Genomic DNA, 21319 nt, shown 5'->3' on the forward strand with positions numbered 1-21319 from the left:
CGCCAAAAAAAAAACAAAAAAAATAAGTATTTATAAGAGTTTTAAAGTTTCTGAAAACCCTACAATGACTTTTTTAAAATTTCCTTCAGTTGGAGGAATCTGTCTGCACATAATGTGAGAAGATGAAGAGGGAAAGCCACCTCGGTTCTTTCGTCCTCGTTTTACCTTTTCTTCCCATCCTCGTTTTCTTTGCGAGCCTTCGTCTTAACCTTCATTTGTCTCCTTCATGGAGCGCACAGAACGTGCGCGCAGTTTTTGTCTGTTCCGATTTCTCCCTCCCTCCCTCTCTCTCCTCGTCTACCCCCCATCTCCCCGGCCCCCTCTCGCCCACGAAACTCTCTCTCCCTATGCACTCTCTCTCCCTCCCTCCCCCCCCCCTTTTCTCTCTCTCTCTCTCTCTCTCTCTCTCTCTCTCTCTCTCTCTCCACATCTCCGTTTCTGTACCTGCCCACCTCCTCCCTCTGTCTCCATTTCAGTCTCGCTTTTCACACGGACCTGCAACATGAACCGTGCTGTCTTTGTTTCTCACATTGAATTAGAGGGGTGGGAAGGAGGAGAGAGAGAGAGAGAGAGAGAGAGAGAGAGAGAGAGAGAGAGAGAGAGAGAGAGAGAGGGGAGAGGGAGGGAGGGAGAGGGGAGGAGACCGAGAGGGGGCAAAGGGAAACGAGTGTCAAACGGTGCCAAAGCACTCCCACTTGCAAGTAGTGCCTGAACATCCGAAAAAATTCAATTGTACTAGTGCAAGCATCAGGAACAAGGATGCGTCGAGAAAGACTCTCGGAATCAGTCTGCTGGCCCAACTTAGCCGCTGTGGCCCTGGCAGTGCCTGTCCAGCCTTGCAGACTGATTCCGACAGTCGCTTTCGTCGCTCTGTCTCTCTCGCACTCATGGGCGGGCATCCCGTGTGCACTGCAAATCCGGTGGTAAGTTTACTTGCCACAAATTTGGCAAGCCGTTTTGAATGCCAAACTTTGGCAAGCTTTAGTCGGAAAAATTCATAAGCTTGCCAAATTTTGGCAAGCTTGGAGGACTTTCCGGGCCAAGCTTGCCAAATTTTGGCATTCAAAACGGCTTGCCAAATTTGTGGCAAGTAAACTTACCACCGGATTTGCAGTGTGGGTGCGAGAAAGACAGAGCGACGAAAACTACTCTCTGTCTGCAGCCAGCCTGGCGCAGCCCATCGAAATCCAATGGCTGTGAGACGCGCAGGCGGTTGCTATGGCAACGGGCCCGAGGCGGAAATGGGGAAAAAGACCATTTCCCGACCAGGAAATGTCTCCCGGATGCATAAGATGGATAGAATTAGCTCTGCCGGTGAGTGACCGTTTGTGATTATTTTAAAAGGTGCCGCGGGGGGAAGGGGGAAAACGGGGGGGGGGAGGGGGGAATTGAACCTGGGACCGGAAATGCGACAACTGGAAAGTGGATCGGAATATTGTGCGGCGCAAATCGAAAATGAAAGCCAGGTCAGCCGTGGCTGCACCCGTAGCACAGTGGCATGTTGTGTATGTGTGTGTGTGTGTGCTTGGGTGTGTGTATGTGTGTGTGTCTCTGTGTGCGTGGGTGTGCGTCGGCGTGGGTGTGTAAGTGTGTGTAAGAGTGCGTGTGTATGCACGCGTTGGTCGGCGCAGCTTTCACAGAAAACAAGAAAAATTTAAAAGTTCCGTGAAAAGCAATTCCAAGCGACAGCAAGTCTATTTTGTCGTGTGTGTGTGTGTGTGTGTCCTTGCATGTGTTTGTTGGCGAGTGGGTCATTGCCGTTGGCTTGTGGGTCCTCTGTGTCCCGACTCGGGGGCACACTGCAAGCCAGCGCTTCTCTCGGAGCGCCCCCCCCCCCTTCCCCTCCTCCTCCCAACCACCCTTTGAGCGTTTACACCTGGCCAGGCCCCACTGGGTGCACGCAACCGCCTGGCCCCGCCGCGCCCCGACACACCACGCCCTACCGCCACGCCCCGCCATGCCCCGCCACGCCCCGCCACGCCCCGCCACGCCCTGCCACGCCACGCCATGCCACCCGTTCGTGCCGGATGTACTTAGCCCCGGTGTCGGCCGGAAACCGGGACCGACCGGGATTTGGAGAGCCAGCAGCATCTGGAAGGGAGACTGGAAGGTACTGGAAGGGAGGCTGGAAGAGAGACTGGAAGAGCGACTGGAAGAGAGACTAGAAGGGAAACTGGAAGGGAGGCTGGAAGAGAGACTGGAAGAGCGACTGGAAGAGTAGTATAGGTGCCCCATTCGGACATGAAATTCGTGGGTGCCCCATTCGGACATCCCCTCTCCCTCCCCCTGAGCCGCCATCTTGGGCGGGGCTAACCTAACCCAACCTAAGGGGCCGCCATCTTGGGCGGGCCTAACCTAAGGGGCGGCCATCTTGGTCGGGCCTAACCCAACCTAACCTAAGGGGCGGCCATCTTGGTCGGGCCTAACCCAACCTAAGCCGCCATCTTGGGTGGGCCTAACCTAACCCACCCCTAACCCAACCCCCTAACCCAACCACCCCTAACCCAACCACCCCTAACCCAACCCAACCTAAGTGTGGATCCACCCGTGGTGGGACATTCAGACATCTTGAACGAGTGTAACCTAAGCAGGTCTGGTCTTGTCCGCCGCGACGAGTCCGGGAACGCTCTGTGCCGTGGGACCGTCCGGGAACGCGCTGTACGCGGCCGCACCGTTCCGCGCCGCGTTTGAATGTTCGCGCCGCCGCCGGGAGTGGGGGGAACCGCGCCGGGCCGGGCCGTGAGGGAAAAAATATCTGCCGAAACCCGGGATCGAACCGGGGACCTTAAGATCTTCAGTCTAACGCTCTCCCGTCTGAGCTATTCCGGCTGGAGTACTCAACTAAGAATGTAGTCTCTTTTTCAGGGGCCTAACCAGCATCTCCCCTGCAGCCGGGAATGGGGGTGGGGTGTGAGCAAGAAGGCGGTGGAATTTGAATTTTTGGCACAAAATTGGCACTTTTGGAACAGAATTGGCAAAAAATTGGCACTTTTGGAACAGAATTGGCACAAAATTGGCACTTTTGGAACAGAATTGGCACAAAATTGGCACTTTTGGAACAGAATTGGCACAAAATTGGCACTTTTGGAACAGAATTGGCACAAAATTGGCAAATAAATTTTGGGGCTCTGTGAGGTTTACCATGTTTTCCAGAAAGCGCGGACCTCCCTTGATTTAAGGTTCTTTGGGGGTTTTGATTTTATTTTTAGGGTTTTGACTTGGTGTTTTATTTTAGGTGTGGCGGTGGTTTTCTCAGTTGGTTGAGCTCTTCCACTACCCGTTTGCTTGGCTTTCAGAATGGCAGTTCTGCGTTTTTCATTCCCTATTAAGTCTGAAGGGATATTAATCTGAGCTACGGCTGGAATGAATTTACTTAAACCCACCGGCTCGAAACTCTTACGATATCGGGTAAGATCACTTATGAAGTCTATGATGTTTGACTGAGGGAGGGGAGTTCCCTTAATATACACCTGTCCTGTGGTGTCCCAAGTGATTGGGGAACCTGCTGTGGACAAATAGTCATGTATCTTGCCCGCTTGTTCCTGGTAAGATTTCGGGATCACCGACAAAAGTTTCTGACGCAGTGAGCTACCGAATGGTGGGTCCGTTTCCTCATCGGTCGTATTTACTTCTATGGGTACGGGCTTACGCGCTTCGTTGGTGAAATAAAGGTAACGTTGAAGCACCTCGTTGTACTTTTTCCATTTTTCTGAGTCGTGAGCGTATTCCGTGCGGAGAATGTTGTTCATTTCCGTATCAAGGGCACCCATTTTTGTATAGGAGATAGAAGGTGTTTGGTCCTTTAGTCTTTCCATACTTTCGTATGGTATGAGAATCTTGTGTCTGGTGCGAGTCATTTGAATAGGCTTGGAAGCACTGATGCTACAGCTGACAACAATAAAGGCAGAAAAGATCCACCGTGTTGCACAAGGCGGCGTTTCTTCGTCCTCCAACCCTCGCCTTTTTGGGCCAATTGACGTAAAATGTCACGATATTCTCTTAGTCTGTTCCTTTGGTCTGGTGTGAGAGGTATATTGCCCAGAAGTAAATTGTCACAGATTTCACAAATAGCATAAATAATGGGTTTGTCGGCACTGTGCAGAACTGCTTTGCGAAGATTAGGTTTAGCCGTCTGAAGGACTTGAAGAACAGCGTGGTGTGTCTTGACTCTAGGAGCCATGATCCGCTAATGCTTCTCGTGTGGTGTTCCCCCGCCCTTATATACCCTGCACGGATCCGGGTTAGTTGGTAAGGGGATCGGCCGATAGGCGGCGCTAGTGGGGCTCGCGATAAGGTATAAAAGGGAGTGTTGCCGGAGCACATAACACACTTTCCTGCAGTTCGTCAATGAGTACAGAACCTAACGACGGAAAAAAACATGATTAAGCACACGCAAAGTAGCACCCAGTTGCGCTTAAATGGACACACGTATTACAAAAAAGACACAAACAGTGGCAAAGTATACTGGAGATGTGTACGTTTTAGAAGTGACCGGTGTGGGGCAACAGCCATAACCCTACAATCTGCTCAGGGCGTACAAGTCATGAAAGAAGGAGTGCACTCACACCCGGCCAAACCTACTTCGGATCTGCAGGACTCAGAAACAGACGTGGATGAGCCTAGTGAATACTCTCAATCATCCTTGGCCAGCGAGCATAGTGACGATTCACGTGATGATGAAGACAGCGAAGATGAGCACAGTGAGGAGTCGAGTTTCGAGGAGAGCGAGGGAGAAGGGAAGGTGTGGGAATCTTGGGATGAGGAGACAGATGAGGAGCTAGTGGACGGGGAGGACGAATCAGATGTGGATATGGAAGACGACGAAGGTTCAGATGATGAGGATGAAACTGATGAAGCTAGTGAGACGGATAGTGTAACACTCTTAATGACAAAGCTAAAGCTACATAAAAAGGCCATGAGTAATCTCAGTACTGAAAGTGGGCCTGTGAGGGCAGCTATCTTGCAGGAAGCCTCTAAAGACCTTATTTGTTTCATTTGTGAACTTTGCTGGAACCTCCTGAATGGGTACTTTGACTTGAAAAGGCACGAAAAGAATATACTCAGACTGTACAAAGAAGATATAAATGCAATGGTAGATGAAAATATAAGTTGGCTGCATAAGAAAGAAGCACTCATTGAACAGGCACTCGATCCTTTCATACCAATCCTCTTTAATGTTCTCCTACCCCATCTGACATAGACCCTTCTGAATCCCTCCTCGGTTGCCATTCTGAAAGCCAAGCAAACGGGTAGTGGAAGAGCTCAACCAACTGAGAAAACCACCACCACACCTAAAATAAAACACCAAGTCAAAACCCTAAAAATAAAATCGAAAACCCCAAAGAACCGAAAATTAAGGGAGGTCCGTGCTTTCTGGAAAACATGGTAAACCTCACAGAGCCCGAAAATTTCTTTGCCAACTTTGTGCCAAAAAGTGCCAAAGTATGCCAATTTTGTGCCAATTCTGTTCCAAAAGTGCCAATTTTGTGCCAATTCTGTTCCAAAAGTGCCAATTTTTTGCCAATTCTGTTCCAAAAGTGCCAATTTTGTGCCAAAAATTCAAATTCCACCGCCTTCTTGCTCACACCCACCCCCCAACCCACCCACCCACCCCCATTCCCGGCTGCAGGGGAGATGCTGGTTAGGCCCCTGAAAAAGAGACTACATTCTTAGTTGAGTACTCCAGCCGGAATAGCTCAGACGGGAGAGCGTTAGACTGAAGATCTTAAGGTCCCCGGTTCGATCCCGGGTTTCGGCGGAAATTTTTTCTACCGGCCCGCCTCGTCACGGCGCGGTTCCCCCACTCCCGGCGGCGGCGCGAACATTCAAACGCGGCGCGGAACGGTGCGGCCGCGTACAGCGCGTTCCCGGACGGTCCCACGGCACAGAGCGTTCCCGGACTCGTCGCGGCGGACAAGACCAGACCTGCTTAGGTTACACTCGTTCAAGATGTCTGAATGTCCCACCACGGGTGGATCCACACTTAGGTTGGGTTGGGTTAGGGGTGGTTGGGTTAGGGGTGGTTGGGTTAGGGGGTTGGGTTAGGGGTGGGTTAGGTTAGGCCCACCCAAGATGGCGGCTTAGGTTGGGTTAGGCCCGACCAAGATGGCCGCCCCTTAGGTTAGGTTGGGTTAGGCCCGACCAAGATGGCCGCCCCTTAGGTTAGGCCCGCCCAAGATGGCGGCCCCTTAGGTTGGGTTAGGTTAGCCCCGCCCAAGATGGCGGGAGAGTATTCACTAGGCTCATCCACGTCTGTTTCTGAGTCCTGCAGATCCGAAGTAGGTTTGGCCGGGTGTGAGTGCACTCCTTCTTTCATGACTTGTACGCCCTGAGCAGATTGTAGGGTTATGGCTGTTGCCCCACACCGGTCACTTCTAAAACGTACACATCTCCAGTATACTTTGCCACTGTTTGTGTCTTTTTTGTAATACGTGTGTCCATTTAAGCGCAACTGGGTGCTACTTTGCGTGTGCTTAATCATGTTTTTTTCCGTCGTTAGGTTCTGTACTCATTGACGAACTGCAGGAAAGTGTGTTATGTGCTCCGGCAACACTCCCTTTTATACCTTATCGCGAGCCCCACTAGCGCCGCCTATCGGCCGATCCCCTTACCAACTAACCCGGATCCGTGCAGGGTATATAAGGGCGGGGGGAAAACCACACGAGAAGCATTAGCGGATCATGGCTCCTAGAGTCAAGACACACCACGCTGTTCTTCAAGTCCTTCAGACGGCTAAACCTAATCTTCGCAAAGCAGTTCTGCACAGTGCCGACAAACCCATTATTTATGCTATTTGTGAAATCTGTGACAATTTACTTCTGGGCAATATACCTCTCACACCAGACCAAAGGAACAGACTAAGAGAATATCGTGACATTTTACGTCAATTGGCCCAAAAAGGCGAGGGTTGGAGGACGAAGAAACGCCGCCTTGTGCAACACGGTGGATCTTTTCTGCCTTTATTGTTGTCAGCTGTAGCATCAGTGCTTCCAAGCCTATTCAAATGACTCGCACCAGACACAAGATTCTCATACCATACGAAAGTATGGAAAGACTAAAGGACCAAACACCTTCTATCTCCTATACAAAAATGGGTGCCCTTGATACGGAAATGAACAACATTCTCCGCACGGAATACGCTCACGACTCAGAAAAATGGAAAAAGTACAACGAGGTGCTTCAACGTTACCTTTATTTCACCAACGAAGCGCGTAAGCCCGTACCCATAGAAGTAAATACGACCGATGAGGAAACGGACCCACCATTCGGTAGCTCACTGCGTCAGAAACTTTTGTCGGTGATCCCGAAATCTTACCAGGAACAAGCGGGCAAGATACATGACTATTTGTCCACAGCAGGTTCCCCAATCACTTGGGACACCACAGGACAGGTGTATATTAAGGGAACTCCCCTCCCTCAGTCAAACATCATAGACTTCATAAGTGATCTTACCCGATATCGTAAGAGTTTCGAGCCGGTGGGTTTAAGTAAATTCATTCCAGCCGTAGCTCAGATTAATATCCCTTCAGACTTAATAGGGAATGAAAAACGCAGAACTGCCATTCTGAAAGCCAAGCAAACGGGTAGTGGAAGAGCTCAACCAACTGAGAAAACCACCGCCACACCTAAAATAAAACACCAAGTCAAAACCCTAAAAATAAAATCAAAAACCCCAAAGAACCTTAAATCAAGGGAGGTCCGCGCTTTCTGGAAAACATGGTAAACCTCACAGAGCCCCAAAATTTATTTGCCAATTTTGTGCCAATTCTGTTCCAAAAGTGCCAATTTTGTGCCAATTCTGTTCCAAAAGTGCCAATTTTGTGCCAATTCTGTTCCAAAAGTGCCAATTTTGTGCCAATTCTGTTCCAAAAGTGCCAATTTTTTGCCAATTCTGTTCCAAAAGTGCCAATTTTGTGCCAAAAATTCAAATTCCACCGCTTTCTTGCTCACCCCCACCCCACCCCCCATTCCCGGCGCAGGGGAGATGCTGGTTAGGCCCCTGAAAAAAGACTACATTCTTAGTTGAGTACTCCAGCCGGAATAGCTCAGACGGGAGAGCGTTAGACTGAAGATCTTAAGGTCCCCGGTTCGATCCCGGGTTTCGGCGGAAATTTTTTCTACCGGCCCGCCTCGTCACGGCGCGGTTCCCCCACTCCCGGCGGCGGCGCGAACATTCAAACGCGGCGCGGAACGGTGCGGCCGCGTACAGCGCGTTCCCGGACGGTCCCACGGCACAGAGCGTTCCCGGACTCGTCGCGGCGGACAAGACCAGACCTGCTTAGGTTACACTCGTTCAAGATGTCTGAATGTCCCACCACGGGTGGATCCACACTTAGGTTGGGTTGGGTTAGGGGTGGTTGGGTTAGGGGTGGTTGGGTTAGGGGGTTGGGTTAGGGGTGGGTTAGGTTAGGCCCACCCAAGATGGCGGCTTAGGTTGGGTTAGGCCCGACCAAGATGGCCGCCCCTTAGGTTAGGTTGGGTTAGGCCCGACCAAGATGGCCGCCCCTTAGGTTAGGCCCGCCCAAGATGGCGGCCCCTTAGGTTGGGTTAGGTTAGCCCCGCCCAAGATGGCGGCTCAGGGGGAGGGAGAGGGGATGTCCGAATGGGGCACCCACGAATTTCATGTCCGAATGGGGCACCTATACTACTTGGAAGAGAGACTAGAAGGGAAACTGGAATGGAGGCTGGAAGAGAGACTGGAAGAGCGACTGGAAGAGAGACTAGAAGGGAAACTGGAAGGGAGGCTGGAAGAGAGACTGGAAGAGCGACTGGAAGAGAGACTAGAAGGGAAACTGGAAGGGAGGCTGGAAGGGTGACTGGAGGGGAAACTGGAAGGCACTGTATGAGAGACTGGAAGAAAGACTGGAAGAGGGGAAACTGGAAGGCACTGGAAGAGAGACTGGAAGGCAGCGAAACTGAAAAGGCCCGACGTATCACTTTAATGTGCCATCCCCTTCGAGACTGGAAACTGGAAATGCCCCGGCGGGATTTTACGAGGAATCGATCATTGCGGGTCCTGCAAAATAGATTTCTCGTTCTGACCTCGCTGGCTGCCGACCTGCTCGCCCCCACCCACCCCTTTCCCCCCGGTTCCTCCTGGTCCAGAAAAAAGATGAGGTCCCTTTTGATCAGCGAGTGGAACGAAAAAAATTCCAAGTTGGAGTTAATTTGTGAAAGGTTGGCAGCATAGCGGCGCACGAGGTAGAAGGGCCCGGGGTAGAATGACCCGCTGCTGATTCGCGTCTCCTTGGAGAGAGGGCAGCAAGGTGTGTGTGTCTGAGTGTGTATGTTTCTGCGTGTGTGTGTGCTGTCTGTGCTGTCTGTGCTGTCTGTGCTGTCTGTGTCTGTCTGTGTCTGTCTGTCTGTCTGTCTGTCTCTCTCTCTCTCTGTGTAACGTCGATGCGCTGGCTTTAAAAATGGCGCAGAGTGAGAGATGTTACTTTTTACGCATTCAGCGAGCCGCAGAGGCTTATCTGGTGAGGTGATTTTGTGAGGGTGTTCCTTACAGTTCCAGGCTGGCAACTCAGTGATTTGCTGTAAGGGAGAGAGAGAGAGAGTGAGTGAGTGAGTGAGTGAGTGAGTGAGTGAGAGAGAGAGAGAGAGAGAGAGTGAGTGAGTGAGTGAGTGAGTGAGTGAGTGAGAGAGAGAGAGAGAGAGAGAGAGAGAGAGAGAGAGAGTGAGAGAGAGAGAGAGAGAGAGGGTGAGAGATTGAGAGAGAGAGAGAGAGAGAGAGAGAGAGAGAGAGAGAGAGAGAGAGAGAGAGAGAGAGAGACTTGGGTCCTGGCTCCGCCACTGGGCGGGCAACACGCGCGAGTGCAGGACGCGGGAGTAAGGGATGGCAATGGGGCGGGAGACGCAGGGAGACACTGGGACGCGAGAGGCCCAGCTGAGAGTTGACAAGTGAGGGGTTGGCGCAGCCTGGCGCTGCCTAGCCTGCCCAGCCTGCCTGCGGCTCGCAAGGCGGCTGGCGCTGGGGGGTGGGGGTGGGGCCCCACCGGGGGCCGCGGAGTGGGGGGCGCTGGGTGGAGGCTGCGGAGGTAGCGAGCCGAACACCACCCGAACCGGGACGTTACACGAACCCCCTTCGTTCGGCCGCGGCCCCAGCAGGCAGGCAGGCAGGCAGGCAGGCCCCAGTGGCGCGCAGCCCACCCACGCTCCCGCCCACAAGCCCCGGCCTGCGCCCCGCCCGCCTGCCCGCCTGCCTGCCCGCCGTTTGCCTCGGGGTCTCTGCAGTGTGCGAGCACGCCCTGGCGCCGCGGCGCCGCCGCCCCGATGCTGGCCGTGCTGGCCGTCGTCGTGCTGGCGACGGAGGCCGTCGCGGAGGCCGACTTGCAGCATGCCGCGTCCCGAGCCGATGCCGCTCGCCGCGTCAAAGGCCTCCAAGGGCCGGGCGAGGCGGGGCGGGGCGGGGCCACGCAGAGCCACGCAGGGCAGCTGTGGAATGCGTGTCATGTCGTCCTCGGCGATCGCATGCTGGCAGCGCCGCGACCCCGACCGATCGTAGCGCCCCTCCCCTCCCCCCCCCCCACCCTTCCCCTCTTCCCCCTCCCCTCCGCCGCCGCCAGCGCGCCTCCGCCAGCGGCCCAATGAATGGAGCTGCCTTCCCGCACCAGCCCCCTCCCCTCCCTCCCCTCCCTCCCCTCCCTCCCCCTCCAAGGTCAAGGGTCGTGCTCGCGTGCGGCGCCAGATTTGAACCGCGGTCCTGTCAGTCAGAGGGGATGCTGTTGGCGCGAGTTAACAAGTGCCCGAAAAAAAACCCAGACAACATTTTAAAAAAATAATTTAAAAATCTGAAACAATAACCGTTAAGGCTATCGGTAACGTGAAGACAGACGATACTAATAAAAAGGTTTTGTTTTTTTTAATGTCTGGTGATTTTCGATTAACTCTGGTATGATCTAATTCACCAAATACTATATTTTTTAGGAAGATACTTGTGAAATTGTGTCATTCAATTCGATTTTTTTTTCTAAATATTTGGTTGATTGGTTGATTTCTGCTCTTTGTCCTTGAATGAACGTGCCCATTAGATTCCACCTACTGGCCTCGTGACATGAAAAAATAAACGAGCAGAAATATGGAAACAATTCGAATGGCGTGTGCACTTGTCGAGGCCAGAGTGGTGACAGCGGAGGGGGCTTCAGTCAGGACCGCAAACAGAACACACAACTTGACTCCACGGCACGGCACGGCAGGGCACGGCACGGCACGGCAAGCGCGGCACGGTGCGGCACGGCACGGCGCGCGTCACCGGCCTCGGAAGTGTCCGTGGCGCTCGACTTCCGTGCGAGATAGCAGTGGCGAGGAAGAAGGGGCTGAGAGGAGAAGGATAAGAAGGAGAAGGAGGACGGGAGAGAGAAGGAAAGGAAACGAAGAGCGGACGAAACATCTGTTCCCAGCGAGGGCTGTGCCAGGCGCATGCGCCAGAGTCGCCACCCAACTTCAATTTTTTTTCTTTTCAAACGTACACTTCAGTTTTGTAAAGCGCCAGCCTTTCAGGATACCCACCTTAATTGCAGCGAATTGCAGACGTGCCTCCGGTTTTCCTCGTTTGGATTTCTAAGAAAGCTTCTCGAAAATGCACCCGTTTGTTTGAACACCGAGGCGGGCTGAGGTAGGGGACGGCGTACCAACGTAGACACGAAAATGGTGCAACGACGCAGATAAAAAAAACTCTGAATGTAGTGGTTTGGTTAGCTAATATTCAGAGTTACGTAAGAATGGACACAAAATGTAATTCGTTTTAAAAAAAAGAGTATCCATGCTTGACCTCAAAGCATTTTGACGTGGTGAAAGAAATTATGTTTGGTTAGGTTGGTGTCAGCGGTGACAGTGCCGGTTGGTTGAGGGTTTCGATTTTAAAAGTGCGCCGGTTGAATGCAACTTTTTCAAAGTTGTTTCGGGGAGTAAAACGGGACATTTTAGAGTGACAGTCTCACAGTTAGTAAAATGAGTCGCGGAACAAAGTTGACGGGTCTAAATTTTGTGACTGTCCGCCTTTTGTGGTTATTTTCGACGGTGTAGTGGACTTGTTATGAACAGAGGTTTGGTTATGGTCTCCCAGCTGGATCTGTGAGCACATCAAATATCATGCTAACAAGATACTGTGAGAGAAGTGGAAAGTGTCCCTGTGAATTTCAATGGTCCCTCCATAGGAGTTGACTTGGATTTGTGGTCTTTCAGTGAAACAAGTGGAGCATGATGAAGTGTCCGGAAAGATGACACAGTGCGTGGAGTGGATGTGAAGACTGTCAGCGATTATGGTTATGTGATACTTTCCATGACAGAGATTTCATCGTAAATTCCTGCAGGATTCAGTACATTAGAACAGTTTGAGTCTTTCATCGCTAACATACTCCCACGCTCCTTTCATCTCAAGGGATCAGTTTCAAGGAACGCACTTAATGACAGGTATGTGTGATTTTATTTTGAAGACTCCAAAGTGACCACATCCTGTTGGAAAAGAGTTTCCTTGTGATAAATGTCATGGAGTAACAATTAACATTCTGTCAATTATAATGACATTTACTATATCGGTGCTCACATCATGGTAGATTTTCTTGGGTCCTTCCCCTTTTACATGTCACTATATACTTAAAACTTGCATGTCTATGCTACTCTCAAAAAATTTCTATCAACTGAAGTAATGCTATGACAATGTTCTATGGTTGAAGCGCAAGCATTGACAGAGACGGAGTAGCCATTAAATAAGTTTGCTTTGAGTTCCGTGTCAGAAAATTAATTGCACCTATCAATGTTCATGATAACAACAATTAAAATATAAATAATAATAATATTGAACCTGAGACCTAAGAGCTACCTCAGTTCTACAAAATCATTGCTTTGAAGAAATTTTCAAAGTCCAAATTTTCTCAGCTCTAGGTGGAAGGTTTTATGTTCCGTAAAAATTAGAAACCCACATTTTTAGTGTTTGGTCGTGGGATTGGGATTGGGCTATATCTTTGTCACCCCCTCCTAAGCCTTTTCAAGTCAAGTCAAGTCTGCTCACAGGCTAAGAGCCCCTGCCATCAAGGAGATAGGCAACCCGGCCAACGGCTGTGTGGGTGGGTTGCCTACCCTGCGCATTGCAGGCGCTCCAAGCCAAAGCCACGGAGAACCAGACAACCGGCTGTCAAAATCCCGGACGCGTTTTGAGCTCCAGAGTCACTAAATCGGACTCGAACCGAACGTATGACCCCACCACAGAATTGCTTTCCGACCGAGGAATCCATTGGTGGGGTCACTCGTTCGGTTTGGGTCCCGTTTAGCGACGGCTAATATGCCCGAGGGCGAAGGCCATTTACATTTATGTCCCCCCCCTGTTTAGCGACTCTGGAGGTCAAAACGCGCCTAGAGCTTTGGCCACGGCGCCGGTCTTCTGGCCCACTGTGGAACGCCTTGAGCGTGGATGCGGCTCGAGCCCCGGCCGCCCGTGCGTTCAGCCGTCCAACTCTATTACGAGCCGGCCCGCGGAAAAATGACCTCTTGACTCTCCTCGCGCTTCCTCTTTCCGCGACAGGGTGGCTCCACTTTAATTTCCTCCTCCTCTCCCCCTCGTTCTCCGCTTTGATATATTCGCGCGCTGTGTGGCGGTGTGGTGAGGGACTGGTGGGTGCGGTGCCGGCCTCCCTGTCTCCCAGTCGAGCCGCCCTGTCTAGGGACGTGAGCCACCGCCAGATAGCGCTCCACCGTCCGAAGTCCCCCCCCCCCCCTTCCCCTTCGTTTTGTCCGAGCGGACCCATCCTCACCTTCCCTCAGTCGAGACGGGGCTATCTCCACCGTGCTTATCTATCCCCTCCCTTTGTCCCCCCTCCCCCCCTCTCTCTCTCTCCTTCGGGTCCCCCTCCCCCTCTCCCCGCGCCCACAGGCCACGCTTTCAGAACGGCCTACCTTTCCCCTGTGCCGTTGTCGCGGTGATGCTTACAATCCTCGGCCTGATTTATGGCCGTTTAAATTGTTTCTCGTTACTACTTTGGGCTCGGTTGCTTATTGGGGCCGATGCGGTATATACCCGCCAACGCGCGAATCTTCTTCGCGCCGCCGGAAAAAATAAAGAAATTGAGTCGTCAGATACTGACGCCGTCAACGTTTCAAGCATAGTAGAAGTTGGGTGGTTTTTTTTTAGTCATTTTGAACGGGAAACTTGGTTTTCCAGTGTAATGCCGAAACCCCTCCAGGTCCAAACTGGTGGCGCCTTCCGCCCGAGCGGCAGCCGGCAGCTATGGAATGCAAGAGACCAGATTTCCCTCTTTCTCTCCGCGCCTCCCCCCTCCCCTCCCCCCCCTCCCCCAACTCCATTCGTCAGCGCTATCGCCTTGATTGGCCAAGTAGTCGCAGCCAGTGTCGCATAACTTGCAGCTCAACTTTTCTATGGGCCCGCCATCCTGTCTAGCGACCCGCGGCCCCGCAGCCCCGCCCCTTTGGATACCTACCCCCTCCCCTCCCCCTTCCCCCTCCCCTCCCCCTCCCCCCTCCCCTACCCGTCCCCTCTCCCTCCCCTCCCCTCCCTCCCTCCCCCCCCCCTCCCCTCCCTCTTCCCTTCACCCCAGCCTTCCTTCCGTACCCTTCCATAGACCCGGCCATAGTGCTTCCTTATTTTATTTTTTTCCTTTTTTTTTTTTTTTTGCTAGTCCATGTTCCAACTTGCCTTCAGAAACCCGCCGGAGAATGTTTCACCGAACGGCTCGGCTACCCTTGACGACAAAAACCGGCGGAAACTCTCCTCTGCAACAACACCGCACCACCCACAGCGGCGTGTGACCCGTCGCTTGCTTTTCACTTACGCTCACTTGAGGGAGAGAGAGAGAGAGAGAGAGAGAGAGAGAGAGAGAGAGAGAGAGAGAGAGAGAGAGAGAGAGAGAGAGTCAGACAGACAGAGGGAGAATCGCTGAACCCATTTATCCTGCACATTAAAAAAAGACGTGATTTATCCATCGTCTCAATAATGAGCAAAATTATGTTTGTCGGACGCTTAACTTTTGTACGAGTGTGCGTGCGTGTGTGTGCGTGTGGGTGTGTGGGTGTGAATGAAAGAGTAAGCGTGTGTGAGAGGGAGAGGAGGCGTTTTATGTGTGCGTGCGCTTCTCTTACACTAGGCGCATTCTCTTCGCACCCTCGTCTGCCCCCACTCCAGCCAGCTGGGGACCCGTTCCCCCTCCCCCTCCCGATGTCATCAGCAATTTTGCCTTCTGCTGTTTCAGCGCGCGGGTGGTGGTGTGTCTGAGGAAAAAGTGGTCTTGGCATCAGTGGGGTAAAAAGGGGCTCATTCCTATTAACTTTGTGATTTTCAAGCGCCACCAGGGCCCGGCGTTCCGCCCGCCCCGCCCCGCCCCGCCCCGCCCCGCCCCGCCCCGCCCCGCCCCGCCCGCCCCGCCCCGCCCCGCCCCGCCCCGCCCCGCCCCGCCCCGCCCCGCCCCGCCCCGCCCCGCCCCCCCCCGCCCCGCCCCGCCCCGCCCCGCCCCGCCCCGCCCCGCCCCGATAAAAACGCTCTGCAGGGACGAAGCGCTAACGGAGTGTTCGAGGCGGCGCCGGCTTTGATTAATATTGTCATCTTTTTCCCTAACCTAACCTAAGAAAGATGATTCGTTCGGCCGCGGGGGCACAAAAAAAAGGGAGAGGGTTCTTGTTCCTGGCGCTGAGGGCCGCGCCACTACCCTTGCTGAAAAATGGACGCGTCGGAATGACACTTTTTTGGTGTGTTTGAGTATGTGTGCGTGTGTGTGCGTGCGCGTATGTACATAAGTGTGAGTTCGTGTTTGTCTGACTGGGTAATAAGGTAACAGAAACCCCTGCCCCTCCCCCTTTGCACAGTGGGCCAGAAGACCGGTGGAGGCGGACAAAATTCTAGACGCGTTTTGGGCTCCGGAGTCGCTAAACAGGACTTGAACCGAACGCGTGACCCCACCAATGGATTCCTCGTACGGAGAGCAATCTATTGGTGGGGTCACACGTTCGGTTCCAGTCCCATTTAGTGACTCTGGAGCTCAAAAACGCGTCTAGAATTTTGTCCGCCTCCACCGGTCTTCTGGCCCACTGTGCTTCGCCCTTCGCTGACTTCTCCGCCATCGATATATGTAAACGTCTCGCGCCATTCCAGTGTGATGGCGGTAGAATGTGTGTATGACGTGGGGCCATTACTCTTGGATATCGGGCGGCGCGCGGGGGCATGGTGGCCAACCTACTTAGTGAGCCACAGTGACGACGTGGTGGTGTGACACTGTGACGCGGTGGTGTGACACACTGCTGTGACGCGCCACAGTGGGCCAGAAGACCGGAGGGGGCGGCCAAAATTCTAGACGCGGTTTGAGCTCCAGAGTCACTAAACTGAATTCGAACCGAACGTGTGACCTCCACCAATGGATTCCTCGTTCGGAGAGCAATCCATTGGTGGGGTCACATGTTCTGCTCGAGTCGCATTTAGCGACTCTGGAGCTCAAAACGCGTCTATAGAGTTTTGGCGCTCGGTGATATGATGCGGTGGTGCTACACGCCACGTCGTCACGGTGTCCGGGGAAAAATAGCTGCTGAAAGTTGCGACCTGTTTCTTTTTCGTTATTGTTTAAGCCAAGGAGAGAGAGAGAGAGAGAGAGAGAGAGAGAGAGAGAGAGAGAGAGAGAGAGAGAGAGAGAGAGAGAGAGAGAGAGAGAGAGAGAGAGAGAGAGAGTGATTGCATTTTCATGTGGCACTGACTGAATGCTTCGTCATTAATCCATGCACACATCTCTATCTCCGCACGCGTCTATCCGCGGCCCGTCTAGCCGCACTCGCCCACCCCCTCCATCTATCCAGCCATCTATCCCGCTTGAATCAAAGTAGTCTCGGTGTGTGGATCAAGCCATCAGTATCGGCAAGGAGTCGGATCGCACGCCGCACAATCGTGAAAAGTGCTACGCAATTGACGGGGAACGGGGAGAGGTGGAGGGGGAGAATAATATTCCGAATGGGGTGGAAAAAGGAGAGAAAAGGAGAAAGGAGATAGGGGACTCGAGGGAGATATATGGGAGGGGTGGAAGACGGATGGGGGAGGGAGGGGGGGGGGGTGCAAAGATGGGCGGAGAGCCGAAGGCAAAGATTTATGTAACCGAAGACACCCGAAGACGTCCTTAGGTTCGTATCGGCTTGGCCTGGCTTGGCAGCGCTAACGTCTGTGTTAACGTCTAGCCTCGGGGCTCACGCTCACAGAGCAGCCGCGCATCTCCAGGACCTGATCTGTCTCACTTTTACGTGAGTTTGACACCACACTGTCGGAGCACGTTGGAAAACGCGCGGGAAATTCGGGGGGGCCTTTTTCTTCAAAATTCTTACAGTGTGCTTCGGAAATCGTGGTCGCACAGTGGGCCAGAAGGCCGGTGGAGGCGGTCGAAATCCCGGACGCGGTTTGCCCTCCAGAGTCGCTGAATGGGACTCGAACCGAACGTGTGACCCCAACATTGGATTCCTCGTTCGGAGAGCAATCCATTGGTGGGGTAACACGTTCGATTTAAGTCCCATTTAGCGACACTGGAGCTCAAAACGCGTCTAGAATTTTGGCCGCCTTTACAGTGGAGTTCGTTGCGGGACGGAAACAGCACCTGAAAAAATGATTATGAACAACCCAAAAGCAATCTCGCCCCCTCACTCGTTTTTTGGGCAGCCTTCGTTCTCTTGTCATTCTTTTATTTTCTCATTCATTCACTGCTGACGTCGTTGCACCAGCCAATCATGTAAAATTCACCGCATACATCCTCACTAAATCAATCAACACCCAGAGGTCGTTCAGCTCTCTTTTTCCTTTCAGTCGTTTTCTTCCAATTCTTCTTTTTTATTTCCATTTTGCAGGTGTTTTATGTGTCATGTTTTTCCTGTTGACACGTCGGGAGGCCACCCCTCGTCCTTCTCTCTTTTTCTAATTCCACCTGGGATTCCCAATGGCCCTGGCCGTGCCTTCGGTGCTCTGTGGGCCAGAGGACCGGTAGAGGCGGCCAAAACTCTAGACGCGTTTTGATCTCCAGAGTCGCTGAATGGGGCTCGAATCGAACGTGTGACCCCACCAATGGATTCCTCGTTCGGAGAGCAATCCATTGGTGGGGCCACACTGTGGCAAAAAGGTACACGGTAAAAACGGTTCCTGGTTTTCCCAGGAACTCCCTGGAAATCACCTATGCCTTTACCATAGGCTTCCTGGGAAAACCAGGTACCGTTTTTACCGTGTACGGAAAATGCTGTTAATTTTTTTGCCAGGATTCTCCGTAGCCCTCTTATCAATATTCTCCGTAGGCTCTTACAGTATTCTCCGTAGGGCCGTACAGTAATCTCCGTAGGGCCGGGAAGACTGTATAGCCATACGGAGAACACTGTAAGGTCCTACGGAGAATACTGTGCGGTCCTACGGAAAATACTGTAAGAGCCTACGGAGAATACTGACAAGGGGCCTACGGAGAATTACCACAACCTCTTTACAGAATTTTCCGTAGCTTTAAGCCACAGTGCACACGTTCGGTTCGTGTCCCATTTAGCGACTCTGGAGCTCAAAACGCGTTTTAGAGTTTTGACCGCCTCTACCGGTCTTCTGGCCCACTGGGCGGTGGGTTGTCTGGCGCGGTGGCCACGCAAACGTACTTTCGTACTGCTTTCGCACTTAGTGGCACATGCACTTGGTGCGGATTTTTTTTCGTTCACGGACATATGTTAGTTTGATTACGTTTGTTGTTTCTGAGAGTGGGGCGGGGCGTCACTTCGTTGGCACACTGGGGGTAAACTTTTGGCGCTGCAGTGATGAAGCGGGGCGAGTTTAATAAATCTAACCAAATTGCATTACAATGGAAGGCTCCTCTCTTCTACTTCTCGTTTGAGCGGCGCGCTGGTGACGGCTGCAGCACTGCAAACGTACTCGGAAGAAAAACGGCGCGTGTTTCACGCGATACAGAAGTCGCTACTGACTTTGCTTCTCTGTGAGAGGACATAATTGGAGCTGCACAAGACACGGTGGGCCAGAAGACCGCGGAGGCGGCAATAACTCCAGACGCGTTTTGAGCTTCTGAGTCGCTAAATGGGACTCGAACCGAACGTGTGACCCCATCTATGGATTGCTCTTCGAACGAGGAATCCATTAGTGGGGTCACGCGTTTGGTTCGAGGCCTGTTTAGCGACTCTGGAGCTCAAAACGCGTCTAAAGTTTTGGCGGCTTTCTGGCCCACTGCACTAGGTTGCCATTTGTTGAACCCCTTTCTTCGTGAAAGGCTCGAGCACCTACGCGTGTGAAGAGCTTCCTCGTCCGCGAAAGCTGCCTCTGTTTGCCACTAGCAGGCTGCAGAACCCTCAACATGGTTCAGTGCAACGATTTTTTTTATTTTAGCATGACTTTGCAAAACTAGTCTTGTTTAGTTGAGTCTGATGTAAACGCAGGTCTGACAATTAAACTCTGAAAAGAACAGAAAAGAACAGGCAGTTATTTCTCTTCATGAAGTTGGGTTGATGGTATGCCATGAAGAAGAAAACGATCCTTTTAAACAGTGCAGCGTCGTTAACAGTGTCGTTTTCTTGTGCTTTCAGGTACGTGTCACGGTAGTCACGGACAAGTCGTCGGGACGTGAGTACGCGAATAAAAGAATCTCATTTCTGGAGTTCATTTCCATTGGCCTCTTGTTTTCCGAGGCACCCCTTAGTGCATTGTCTTCTCTTGACGCCCCGTTTTATTTTTCCCCCTTTTTGTTTTGTCACTTCCATTTTCCGCTGGAATGACGATGACCGGAATCTCTGCTCTTCTTTCCGTTTTTTTAAATTGTTTTTTCCCTTTTTTCGTGGTCATACTCGATTAATGGAATGTGGCTCTTGCATTTAGAACGCCCTCTGACTTGCGTCGTGTGCCTTTGTGTCTGGGGTTCTCTTCCGCATCAACTCCCTACCCATTCCACATTTCGTATCGATATTTCAATTTCTCTGATTATGTCCTTCCTCTGCTCGTTGCGTGCATTCTTCAACTGGCCTGTTGCACTGAAATTCTATATTATTCAAAACTGGAAATGGGAATTACAAACGAAACAGACCCTCCTGAATGTTAGACGACGATAGTTTTTTGTACTGAAATTTTTAACTTGTTTTCATTTGAAATAATTTTGTCGAAATTTCCAACTTTGTTGAAAGAAACCGATTTTTGGCTGAGCGATAGCGAAGCCCTTGCCGTGTTTGGGCGCACCAAAAACTGACTGGTCGTGCGTCTGTCTGTTTGTACTCACCAACGATTCTCAGCAAGTACATGGTCTTTAGCTCTCATATTTCGCATTTAACATCCCCTTAGTTTCTTCCAGCACGAGTTTGTTTCAAATCATTGATTAGTATCGTTTGAAATATTCAAAACATCTTTTTGAATTAGGTCATTAGCATGGTTAGGTTGGCAGCAGTCAGCAGTTACCAATTTCTCATACCTGCGGCTCTCAAATACGGGACAGAAGCTAAACAGCAAATAAAACAAAATAAAAAGCAGAAGGGTTTGGAAATGAGATCGGCCTTAGTTTTCCAACATTCTAGAATGATTAAAACCCCTTTGGAGTATCAACACAGCGAAATATGGAGAATGGAAGTGAAAATGATTTACGTCTTGCGTTCCCCTCGCCCCCCTCCCCCGTTAGAGGGGAATCTTCTTCAGGTCAGTGCACTTTGACAGATCATTGTAACAAGAATGTTTTTATTTTGACCTTTTGTATTGTGGGCATCTACTTATTTCATTTTCTATAGTGTCATCCTCTTTTTAAAATTTCATAGTAGAGGAAATCAGGGAAATGCATAAATAACTTGTGTTGAAATTAGCAGCAAATTAGTTTGGACTCGAGAAATACATTCTATTGAAATGCTGCAAGCTGACAAGAGTGCAAAAGTACTAACATGTGTTTATTTATAGAATAAATGTATGGTTGTGTATATTTAATCCTAATAGAGTTTGAATAGATATTTGCTTCAAAGAGACGACTCAGGTTTTGAGCGGTGAGTGAATTAGTGAATGGATTTAATGAGACGATTCCTTTAACTTCACTGAAGTTAATATAACGGGTACTACTCAGTATTGTATACCTGAGTAAGATAAATTATGTTGGTTCATTAAGCCTTGGGTAGCCTTGGCATTGGACTCTCTGTGACGAATCACTGGATTTGACAATAATTGGTCCCCGTTAACTGGTTCAGATCAGCCTACCCTAAACCGACTCTCTTAATATTAACTGTGATAACGTATTCCAATCAATATTCTGTTATTCACTCACAATGAAAGAATGACAAAATGTTTCATAGATATTACTTATAAAATTTTGAATTCATCAGTTAAGAAAAAAAGAGATATCGAATAGTG

At 51.3% G+C, this 21319-nt stretch overlaps 1 protein-coding gene and 3 non-coding genes across 9 annotated transcripts in view; 2 read left to right on the forward strand and 2 right to left on the reverse strand.

Moving 5' to 3' along the window:
• The window catches only part of LOC117645360 (neuronal acetylcholine receptor subunit alpha-7-like), an 83324-nt gene that overhangs the window by 57670 nt on the left and 4335 nt on the right, over window positions 1-21319 (reverse strand). The window lies entirely within an intron of this gene.
• Trnaf-gaa lies at window positions 2757-2829 on the reverse strand. The gene has a single exon. It is a non-coding gene; the product is annotated as a tRNA-Phe (tRNA).
• Window positions 5686-5758, forward strand: Trnaf-gaa. The gene has a single exon. It is a non-coding gene; the product is annotated as a tRNA-Phe (tRNA).
• On the forward strand, window positions 8035-8107 carry Trnaf-gaa. Its single transcript has one exon. It is a non-coding gene; the product is annotated as a tRNA-Phe (tRNA).

The sequence above is a fragment of the Thrips palmi genome, unplaced genomic scaffold (assembly GCF_012932325.1).
Source record: "Thrips palmi isolate BJ-2018 unplaced genomic scaffold, TpBJ-2018v1 HiC_scaffold_18, whole genome shotgun sequence".
In the NCBI taxonomy this organism is placed as follows: Eukaryota; Metazoa; Arthropoda; class Insecta; order Thysanoptera; family Thripidae; genus Thrips; species Thrips palmi.